We start from the raw sequence: 11,461 nt of genomic DNA, 5'->3' as shown, positions 1-11,461 counted from the left end.
ATATGGTTTAGTTTAATTTATCATGGATTGTTAGTTGGTAATTTTCTTGTGTTCGATTTGTTACTACCTAGGAAGTTAATAATTGTTTCTTTAGTTGCTTGAACTCATGTTTTGTGTAGTTAGTGAACATTAAACTGCATGAACTTGTTAACCTAGTGAATTAGTGAACACTAAATTGCTAGAGCTAGGATCGACCAAAATCTTAGATAGTAATTAAAGTAAATAAATTTAGCTGTGCTAGAGAACATAAATCATGACCATAATCGTGTTTGTATAATAAATCTTACATAGCATACCCATAATCTATAACTGGTTCTGTGTTTGATTGTGTGTGACCATGCATAGTTTTACATGAATTAGTCAAATATTAGTAAATTTTGACTTAAATTGCTAATAATATAATATTTGGTGACCAACTTGATAATCCATAATTGTTAACTAACCATAAGGAAGAAGTGGATTCGAACTAAACATGAGTGTTTTTAGTAATTGATTGAATTTGAGTAAAGTTCGTCCGATCTTGTAAAATCAGATAAAACCCTTTTAAGCTGTTAATAATTAGGCTAATTTAGTAGTAAGTAGATTAATTAGTTACACCGTTCCCTGCGATCGACACCCGACTTACCCAACTACTCTATAATTCGACTAGGTACACTGCCTAGGTGCATTTTAGTTAGTTAAGTTAGTTAGGTTATAAATTATAAAATTAGTGGGTACTTTTGTGCACATCAAGTTTTTGGCGCCGTTGCCGGGGAACGGCTTAGTAATTGCTAATTTATTTGCTTTAAATTAATCGATCCTTTTTTGTGGGGTAAAACCTGCAAAGAATTTTTTCTTTGAGTTTCAATTTTTTTCTGCGTCACAGAACTCACGACGTGAGCTTTACAGGCTCACGACGTGAATCCTGTAATCCCCGTTTTCTTAGTTTTTTTGTTTGTCTTTCTTAGTTCAGTTTTACGTTTTTTTTATTTTGTTTATCTTGTAGAAGTACATGACCAGAGGGTCCAACACACCTTTGGTGCCACCTCTTGAAGATCCAGAGTCTGCCCTTCACAAAAAGAAAGGTAAGAACGTGAAAGAAGATCAAACACCCAAGAAGACACCCTTATAAGAACTCAAGTCAGTGTTCTTAAAGAAGTCGGGGAAGAAAACGGGAGAGTCAAGTTCATCTTCAAAGGACAAGAGCAAAGTTGAGAGCATCGATCAAATACCGATCCCAAACGAATCCGAATACGAATCTGAGACCGAGTTTGGACTATTTACAAGTGAACCCGAAGACAATCAAGGAGAAAAGATGGCAAACATTGAAGAAATGTCCATGGGAGCTTATAAGAAGCGAATTCGAGACGATGTTGGTCCCGGTTTAGTACAACCCACGATTCCTGCCACTGCCACATTCGAGCTGAAGGGACATATCCTCACTCCACTTAAAGATGTACCGTTTTATGGGAAGGATCATGAGGATGCATTTAAGCATCTAGATGAGGTCAATGACATTACAGATTATTTCAATGTCCCAAATGTGAATAGAGATACCGTCTTGCTAAGGATGCTTCCCATTACTTTTAAGGGAGCTGCTAAGGACTGGTTGAAAGCACCTCCTCCTGGTACAATCACTACTTGGGCTCAAATACGTGAGCAATTGCTAGATCAGTTTTGCCCACTTTCCAAGATAGCTAAACTCAAGAAGGCAATAGCCAACTTTGAGCAACAACCGGGGGAGTCATTATACGAAGCTTGGGAGCGCTACAAGGGGTTGTTAAGAAATTGTCCTCAACATGATCTAAATGTTCAACAAGAGATGTCTATTTTCTACGATGGGGTCAATGTTATGACACGACAACTGCTTGACTCTCAAGGGCCATTGACAAAGAAGAATCAAAGGGAGGTCAAGGAGTTAGTTGAAGAATTCGCAAGACACTCTCGTGAGTACCACAACCCAATACAAGATGGAGCAAAAGGTAGTGGGGTTGCATATTTTGAAGAAATGGCTGCTATGATGGCTATGCTAAATACTATGGACCGGAGATTAACCCAAATGGACCAATCAATTCACGCAATTAAAGTTGGGTGTGAACGATGTAATGGACCACACTTGACTAAAGATTGAAGCTTGGATGAGTATGGGAACAAAAGGGCTCAAGTTTGCTACTCGATTGGGGATAAATACGATGAGGATTGGAGAAAACCAAAGAAAGAGTGGCTGCCATATGAGGAATACAAGAAGCAAAAGGAAGAGAAATTTAAGCAGACAGGCCGAGGCTTCTATCAAAAAGAGCAACCACCAGCTGAAAACAAAGTAAACTTGGAAAATATTTTGACCTGATTTATGGAAGCATCTGAGAAAAGGCATGATGATATCGATGCAGTGCTAAAGGAACACATGAATATGATGAAAGAACAGCACAAAATGATGATTTACCAGCAAGCTTCATTAAGAAATCATTAAGCATCGATCCATAATCTCGAAGTCCAAATTGGTCAACTAACTACTTTGGTGAGCAACAAATTATCTTCATAATTTCCCGAAAAGAATGCTCAATCCCATGTTATGATGATTGAGACTGAAGATGAGGCAATCTCTGAGTTCCTAGAAGCATTAGAAGTGGAGAAAAAGCAACCCGAACCAGAACCAGAACCAGAGAAGTATAAGATCGAAAATCAAAATTCTGCTGAAATAGCGAGCTCACGACGTGAGCCGTCTATGCTCACGTCGTGGGCATGGTCTGAACAAAAAACTTCAAAATCCGTTGAGGCTTATCGTCCGAATTTACCGTTTCCTTCCCGAGCTGATCTTAGTCCACTGGAAAGAGAGCATTTGGAGTTCATTAAGCGTGTGAGGGGTATCCCGATTCATACTCCTTTTGTTGAATCGTTATCCAAAATTCCCAAATATGAATTTTTTTTACAAGACTTGTTAGACACTCGTCAGCAACTAAAGAAGAATTCTAAGGTGATTCTAAGTGAACAAAGCTCAAAAGCTGTATTGGGAGAGATACCTAAGAAGATGGGGGATCCTGGACGCCTCACTCTTCCATGTGAGTTTGGGAATAATATGAAGATTTATGCTTTAGCCGATTCTGGGGCTAGCATAAATTTGATGCCTTATTCATTTTATCAGAAGTTGAATATTCAGAAGTTGAAGGCTACAAAAATGACTATTCACATGGCAAATCGTTGAGTGACACAACCCCGAGGCATTGTGGAAGATATTCTCGTAAAAATTGGGAAATTCGTTTTTCCAATAGACTTTGTGGTTTTGGATATGAAAGAAGATCCCGATGTTCCGATTATTCTTGGTCGCCCGTTACTTAATACTGCTGGAGCCTTGGTTGACATACGAGAATCCAAGCTCACCTTGAGAGTTGGAGATGAGAAGGAAATTTTTGGAATAGAAGATGGTTTCAAGGGGAGTGATGTTCAAAAAGAGGTTTACAATATTGATGAAGAAAGTGAACTTGAAGAATTAGAGAAGCTCATGGAAGAAGAAATCAAAACGATTCGACAAGTTAAACGACCAAAACCAAGAGCATTTGTCCCGTTTTTAGTTGAAGTCATTGCCTACACGAATCCAACATCTTTGATAAGTGAGGAAAGTGATGAAATATCGAGTGATGATGACAAAGATGAGGTAACTTCTAGGGAGACAAGTCCAATGGTGAAAGAAGAAAAGATTCCTATGGAGTTGAAGAATAAAGAGAACTTGGAAAATAAAGGGACCAAAAGAAAGCTTGACACAGACGAGGCGAAAGCTAAAAAGGAAAACTCGAAGAAGGCGTACACTAGACGAGTTTAAGCTTATAAGAGGCGATGGAAGGAGCAGAAAATCCAGCTGGTGAAGGACTCATCTGAAGATTCAACGTAGGAGGCACGGAGTCCGGCTCACGACTCCATAAAAAAGAAGCGCTTCTCGGGAGGCAACCCGAGTTTGGTTTATTTTTTTTTCTTTTTATTTTTTTTAGTTTTTGAAGTAATCGATCGTATCATTCACTTTCTGCAAAATAGGATATTAAGTGTGGGGTCAGTGGAATTTAGTGGTAATAAAATTAGGTGGTTTAATTAATTGAAATTTAAAATTTGAAGATACAGACGAACTCACGGCGTGAATCATTATGGTTCACGACGTGAGTCTAGTATGACTTATGGATTCCTTTTTAGGCCGATATATTACCAAATTCATTAGCCTGATAGTAGTCCAGCCCACTTAATCTTTAAATCGAATGGCCTATTTGTATAGCCCAGATTGGCCTCACGACGTGAACAGGTAGCAATTCACGACGTGAATTTTGAACAGCACGGGACCACAGCTTAAAGACAGAACCCATTTGACCTAGTTCATTTCTTTATCTCCCACGAAATGAACGTGTTCCCTCTGGTCCCCATCTTCGCAATTGCGGCCGACATTCCTCCCATTTTCTTCTTGTGCTTATTCACCATTCTAGGTAATTTGATCATCTTTTTATTGTTTATTGTTAATTTATTTACTAGATTTAGGGGTTAGGGTTTGAATCCCACTTGATTATAAAATCGATACCCTAAATCTATGAATTTCTTGCTGCATGTGTTTGTAATGAGTTTGAAATCGCCCAAGGAGTAAACCCCATTGACATTTTTGGCCCGATTTGATTCCTGCCTTGACCGATTCTACACTCTGCTTACGAATTCACGACGTGAATTCTTAGGGATTCACGATGTGAATCCTGGCCAATTACAGTTTCATTTTCTGTTTAATATTAATCTTTTGGGATATTTTTGTTGGTCTTGTTTCCTGTAGCAATGGCTCCCATAAGAGAAGTTCCGACAGGGGTGGCACGTTTGCACCCATTTTACGCTTTTCCAACCACCTTGCCACGAGACATTTTGACACGTTGCAACAACAGGCTAGGGTGGTTGTACAACAGGGAATTTGCTGTTGCCCCTACAATTAATTGGGCAAGGTTGAGGGAGGTCAGAATCTTTGATAGGCTATCTCCATTTCTCACAAAAATATTTTTGGGAAATGGGTTTTCGTTCACTTGCAAGGGCTGGCTTAATCTATTCGGTATCCAAGAAAGGGTATATAAGGAATTGTGTGTGGAATTCTTTGCAACGGTGGCATTCCATTAGAGTGTCCAAAACCCTACATTCCCGCAAGCCTTAGTTTTTAGACTCGGGGGTGAATATAGTGAGTGCAGTTTGATTGAATTTTCCTAGAGGATGGGGTTATACACGGCCCAGGAAGCTATGACTCCAGAATTTACTATGTTTTTGAGGGAGGCGGCTCGAGACTATGAAAATGGGGCCTCGGGGATCGAATTGTGGAACAACATTGCATCCGGAATATTCAATTCCGAAGTATCACCCGAGAGCAGCATAAGATCCCTCATTCACCGTTTGATACACCGATTCATCACTTTCTCCATCAATCATAAACGCCATGGGGATAAGGTCACGAAGCAAAATTTATTCTTTTTGTGGTGTATTTTGCAGCCGGGAGTGTGTTGCAACATTCCTTATTTTCTGGCCCGCTACTTAGCGGATTCTGCTACAAGTTCCCGCCCCGGAAGCCCTATCTGTGGGGGCCATTTCATCACTCGATTGGCCCGTTCTTATGGTTTAATCGTTCCCGCCATTACCCGCTCGTTGACTTGCATGGAGGGTAACGAGTTCACAATGGGATACTTGGAGATATTGAGGGTTGTTCGGAAGTATGGGTCTCATTGGGGCCTTGTGCATACTGATGATGAGGGTGATGATCGAGAGCAGCCTAGTGAGCAGCCTGAGCAACAACCACAGCCAAGGCCGCGGAGGAGGAATGTGCGCGGACGAGGAGAGAGAGGACAGTCGGTGCATCAACCCGCACCTTTTGGAGAAGCGTATTTTGGAGGCGATATGGCAGGTTATTTTGATCAGCTGTCATTGAGCACTAATTGGATTGGGGGTACGATGGAGAATATGGTCCGGCATTTCCAGATTGAGCAACCACCACATTTGGGTCACTATCCCATTTGCCCAACGTGGAGTTCTTATCAACATTCGAGGGGCGATGGGGCTGGTACGAGTGGAGCACGGGATGAAGAAGATGACGATTGATTATCTATTTAGTTTTTATTTTGTTTGGTTTGGTTTTATTTGATTTTGAACTTGTTATGGTTTGTAAGACTTGTAAACTATTGTGTTACTTTTGGTTGTCTTTTGGTGGCTTTATTTCAGCTTTGCTAAGGAGTCTCGGAAAGGAGATTGAGAGCGTATTTGTCTAGCCAAGGGTTGTCTAGAGTCTAGAGTCGCGAGTCGAGACCCACATTTGAAATTAAGTGTGGGCTAAGTCGAGAGAGAGGTCGAATTTAGCGAAACGTCAAAGAAATTATGCAATTAGAAGTGTTTTTATCCAAAAGGATATTGAGGTGGAATGCCAAACTTATTAAGAAGAATGGGTAGTTTTAATTTTCAGTTGCCCAGTTCTCACGTCGTGAGTTGGGTCACGAGATATTTTAGAATGCACATTTCCACGAAGTCACATCGTGGGACATATTATTCACGTCGTGAGTTTTCTGTTTTCACCACCATTTTATTTTGGAGTTCTTATGACGATTATTATGGCTCGTTTCCTCTGCCATACAATGTGGCGTCTGCTTTCCCACATTCTTATACACATTTTGAAGACTTACACCACTCTTATGGAAGATTGAAGTTTCAATTTGTTGCTTGATAGCACGATGGTTTATTTCACAAGATCTAGATCCAAGTTCTTATTCAGACGAGGTTCATTTTCGAGATGCACATTTTATCCACACTTATGGAGTTCGATCACGCCACTATTCCAGGGGAGTCTATTCCTTTTTCTTTCTTTTATTCCTTTTATTTAGTTTATGCATACAATGAGGGCATTGTATGTAATAAGTGTGGGGTAGGAGGTCGAAAAAGTAATTACTTAGATTGCTAAAAGTAAATTGCTAGAATTAGTAAATTTTAAAATTTTAGAAATAGATTTGAAATACTAATCTAAATAAAAAATTCTAGTAATAATGATAATCTGAAAACTTAAGTTGCTAATGTTGTGTGGGATGATCCGATGAAGGCTCAAATGTTTAGTTGAGCCGATATACGTTATAGTGCATTTGTGGCCTCCTTTATTGTAGTGAAATCATGGGACAAAAACATAACCTCGCTTAGTTTGAGGGATGCGATATGTTTAGCAGTCTGTACTTGAAATGTATCCAGGAAAACTAATAACCTTACCAATAAAGGTTGAAGTTAAGCACCCCTGCTTAAGCATGTAGGTTTTGAGTGGAAAAAGTGAGATATTGATATTAAAAAAAAGAGAGAAATTACTGAAAAGTTGAAGAATTTTTGGAGCTATAGAAGTATCAAAATTTGAAGATCAAAGATCAAAAATTCTGAAAAATTAAAAGTTGAAGATACCAAAAATCACACAAAAAGGTGGTGAATTCAAAGTACAAATTGAAGAACAAATGTCAAAGAAAGAAGAATTCCAGAGCTCCATTGTGGTATCTTAAAGTTGTAATTCTCTAGTTTATGTATGCTTGGGTAGCTTTACAAAAATACCTTGAGGTTAAAAAAAGGTTTTCTGCGGATGGATTCAGAGGGATGCATAAAATGAGCATTGTTCAAAAGAAGTGGGCAAGTGTGTATGAGGGTTGTGAGTATTTAGAATTGAGGGGGTTACTTAGGAAAAATTTTAGACACAAATGCACACGTTGAGGTCTTGGCATAATGGCTGAGTTTGAGTTGGATCGTTCTATGTGATGTTGGTGATGAATGTTTAAGTTTAAAAATAGTTAAATTTGCTTGAGGGCAAGCAAAGCACAAGTGTGGGGTATTTTGATATTGCCATATTTATACATATTTTTAGGCAATAATTATTTACATTTTTACTAATAATTTGGTTATTTGCATAGAATAATGGTACTTATAAGCTAAAGTTATATTTTACAGCCAAATTGAAGCATTTTCGAAGATAGGGACTGAAATTGACAAAACATGGAACTTTGGAGGATTGAAGGAATGAAGAATGGAAAATTCAGCAATTGACGTACTCACGACGTGAATAGTTCAGGATTCACGACGCGAGTGGAGAATTCTTAGAAGATATGCATCCGGGTGGAAGAATCCTTGTCGAACACGAAATTGTCATATTCACGACGTGATGCTTATCGACTCACGACGTGAATCCGACAAATCCAGAAAATATATAAACTCTTGGTCATTACGAATTGGGGACTTTTTGGCTGATAGAAGGAAGACTTGGAGACGATTTTTAGAGGAGAAAAAGTTTTGGAATAGAGTTCACACCAAAGGAAGAGAGAGTACATAATTCATTCGATTGTTTGGTACTTTGACATGTTTATTACTTTGAATATGACTTATACTTGTTTGAGTGCTGCTATGAGTAGCTGAATCCAGCTACTCCTGTTTAGCTAGATGAAGCTTATGACATATGGTTTAGTTTAATTTATCATGGATTGTTAGTTGGTAATTTTCTTGTGTTCGATTTGTTACTACCTAGCATGTTAATAATTGTTTCTTTAGTTGCTTGAACTCATGTTTTGTGTAGTTAGTGAACATTAAACTGCATGAACTTGTTAACCTAGTGAATTAGTGAACACTAAATTGCTAGAGCTAGGATCGACCAAAATCTTAGATAGTAATTAAAGTAAATAAATTTAGCTGTGCTAGAGAACATAAATCATGACCATAATCGTGTTTGTATAATAAATCTTACATAGCATACCCATAATCTATAACTGGTTCTGTGTTTGATTGTGTGTGACCATGCATAGTTTTACATGAATTAGTCAAATATTAGTAAATTTGGACTTAAATTGCTAATAATATAATATTTGGTGACCAACTTGATAATCCATAATTGTTAACTAACCATAAGGAAGAAGTGGATTCGAACTAAACAGGAGTGTTTTTAGTAATTGATTGAATTTGAGTAAAGTTCGTCCGATCTTGAAAATCAGATAAAACCCTTTTAAGTTGTTAATAATTAGGCTAATTTAGTAGTAAGTAGATTAATTAGTTACACCGTTCCCTGCGATCGACACCCGACTTACCCAACTATTCTATAATTCGACTAGGTACACTGCCTAGGTGCATTTTAGTTAGTTAAGTTAGTTAGGTTATAAATTATAAAATTAGTGGGTACTTTTGTGCACATCAATGATCCTCATTAGACGACCCTATCTAACAAGTCGTAACGCTCCTCAAACTTATACTTCTCGGCCTCAAGGCCCAACCACAACTCCCTCAACTCATCATGTTCAGAATTGACGACAGTAAATTCTGCCAAATATAAGCTAACGTGACACATGTGCCCGACCGCAACCACCAAGTATGGGGCAACCTAGGCCGCCTCATATTGCAGGTTGTTAGCAATATGAGAGTTAGAAAAGATCTCCAATGCTTCTATGGTGGCCGGAGGGAACGAGTGACGGATCCACTCATACTCAACTGATTGTTGCGTCAGTAGAGACTTACGAGTAAGAGTCCACTCTGGGAGAAAGATGTCGGGAGCCACCAAAGTTAAAGGGGAAGAACCTGCAACAACATTGTCTCTCATTGGAGACAAAGTAAATCCAGGGGTAGTTTGGAAGTCAACTTTCGACTTCTTCCCATATTCACCACCACCAAGGTCGGTGGCATCCTCCATTTCCTTCTTCGGCTCCTGAGGCGGTTCTGTTGCCTATTTGTTCATCCCCTCCACTAATGTGAAGCGTCATCATCGGGGATGTTGATCAATACGTCGGACTCCCCGAGGCTGGAAGTCCATGTTATGTCTCTTGCAGAGATGTTTGTAAATGGTACTGGTACCAATGTCTCCAGCAAGGGGGGAGTCTGTCCAAGCTATGTGCCGCTTGGTAGTTTCGTGGCCGCCGCCGACTATCATCTCCTTCGTTGGTTCATCTTCAGAATTCGTAGGTGAAGGATCGTTGCGAGAAATACCCTCAACGAGGTCATCCACCAAAGCCGGATCAACTTGGGGTCCAGACCCCTCGTCCCTGACAACAGGGAGTGCACCAAGCACCAGGGCTTGATTAGCGCAAACAAGTGGCAGAAGGGTCTCCACCAGAGGTACCTCACGGTACTGGAGATTGCCCTTATACTTTCCCTATAGAACTGTTTCAAATGACAAGATCCTTTCGATACCTACAAATACAAACAGTAAACACAATGGATAAACCTATTCCCTCAAAAGGTATATTTTTTATGGGGGGTGGTAGGAGAAGAGTACTTACCGTCCTTCTCCACGAACAAATGGGGCATCATCCCCCAAGCCCTCCAGGTGAAACTCATCCCTGCTGCGACTAGGATGTAATCCTCCCAATCTTCCCCTTTAAAGCAAATACTCATCATCGTATGCGTTATGGTTAGGCTAGCACCCCACATTTGTGGCGACCGGTCAGAATGGACGGTCACCCGGGGGTAGCCAAAACCAACCAGGTTGCAATTCAACCATAGCCACTTGTATTGCCAGTTTTTCTTGGGTGCTTTCTGGTTGACGATGAACGCATGGATGCCTCGCCTCTGAGAAAAGGTATGGACGCCATATTGGGTGGAAGAGTTGAACTAGGCTTTGAAGGCCCATAACTGAGGAAGCACTCCAAGGGATCGACAGGCCAGTTCAAATCCCATAATCTTGTTGACGGCGTTGGGATTCAGGTCATCCACGAAGAATCTATATTGATGCATGATTTCTTCAAAAAAATCAGTCATCATTAGCCTCAGACCTACCTCATAGATTGGAATGGGGACTCTGACCTTGCCTTCTGGTGGTTGAGAAATAGCCACCCCTTTCCTGGGAAATTGCATCCCCTGTTCAGGCATGAAACCTAACCAGGTCTGAAGAGCCTCGAACTCATCTGGGGTTGGCTCAATTCTGGATCGTTGTGTCGCCATTTTCTCTTAGAGCAAGAAAAGAAAGAAGAGAGGGTAAACAAAGAGAAGACAAAAGCAGTTGAAGAATGGGAAGTGTAAAAACGAAAACCATCCTTAATAAGGGAAGTTTAAATGCGAAACAGGAATATCGAAGAGTTAACATGATGAAACCACCTGCGCTGACGGCTCCATCACATCAGTAGACGTCAGGTCTATCTTCGCCAAACATGTGTCTTGATCAAGGCTAGAACAACTCAACTACGCTATGCCAAATGTTGACGTCTACTAGACTAGGGGACTTGTTAACATATCCCTCTAGAAATACGTTGAAGATAACGAAACTGCTATCTTTAGGACAACCTAACCAACGGCCGCAACCCATCCTAGTGTCAGACCCGGGCCCTCACCCTCGCACTAGGACCCTAATGCTTGGCACCCTCGCGTCCAAGGCCAATTCCTGACGACAATCTCAGGCTTACTATAAGCCAAAACACAGGTGGTCGTTTCTTAGAGCGACAAGTGTAGCACTCAGGGCGTTGTCCTCTATTTATCCTGTACCAATAACAGATGACCACTAGTG

General features: G+C 40.2%; 1 non-coding gene across 1 annotated transcript; it reads right to left on the bottom strand.

Moving 5' to 3' along the window:
- Positions 1–1,678: 1,678 nt before the first annotated feature.
- LOC145110141 (small nucleolar RNA R71) lies at positions 1,679–1,785 on the bottom strand. Its single transcript, XR_013709521.1, has one exon. It is a non-coding gene; the product is annotated as a small nucleolar RNA R71 (small nucleolar RNA).
- Between the last annotated feature and the right edge of the window lie 9,676 nt (positions 1,786–11,461).

Source organism: Lactuca virosa, chromosome 4 (genome assembly GCF_052849685.1).
Source record: "Lactuca virosa cultivar CGN04683 chromosome 4, Lactuca_virosa_CGN04683_v6, whole genome shotgun sequence".
In the NCBI taxonomy this organism is placed as follows: Eukaryota; Viridiplantae; Streptophyta; class Magnoliopsida; order Asterales; family Asteraceae; genus Lactuca; species Lactuca virosa.
Note: the sequence above shows the minus strand (reverse complement) of the source record. Positions and strands in the feature narration are given on the sequence as shown.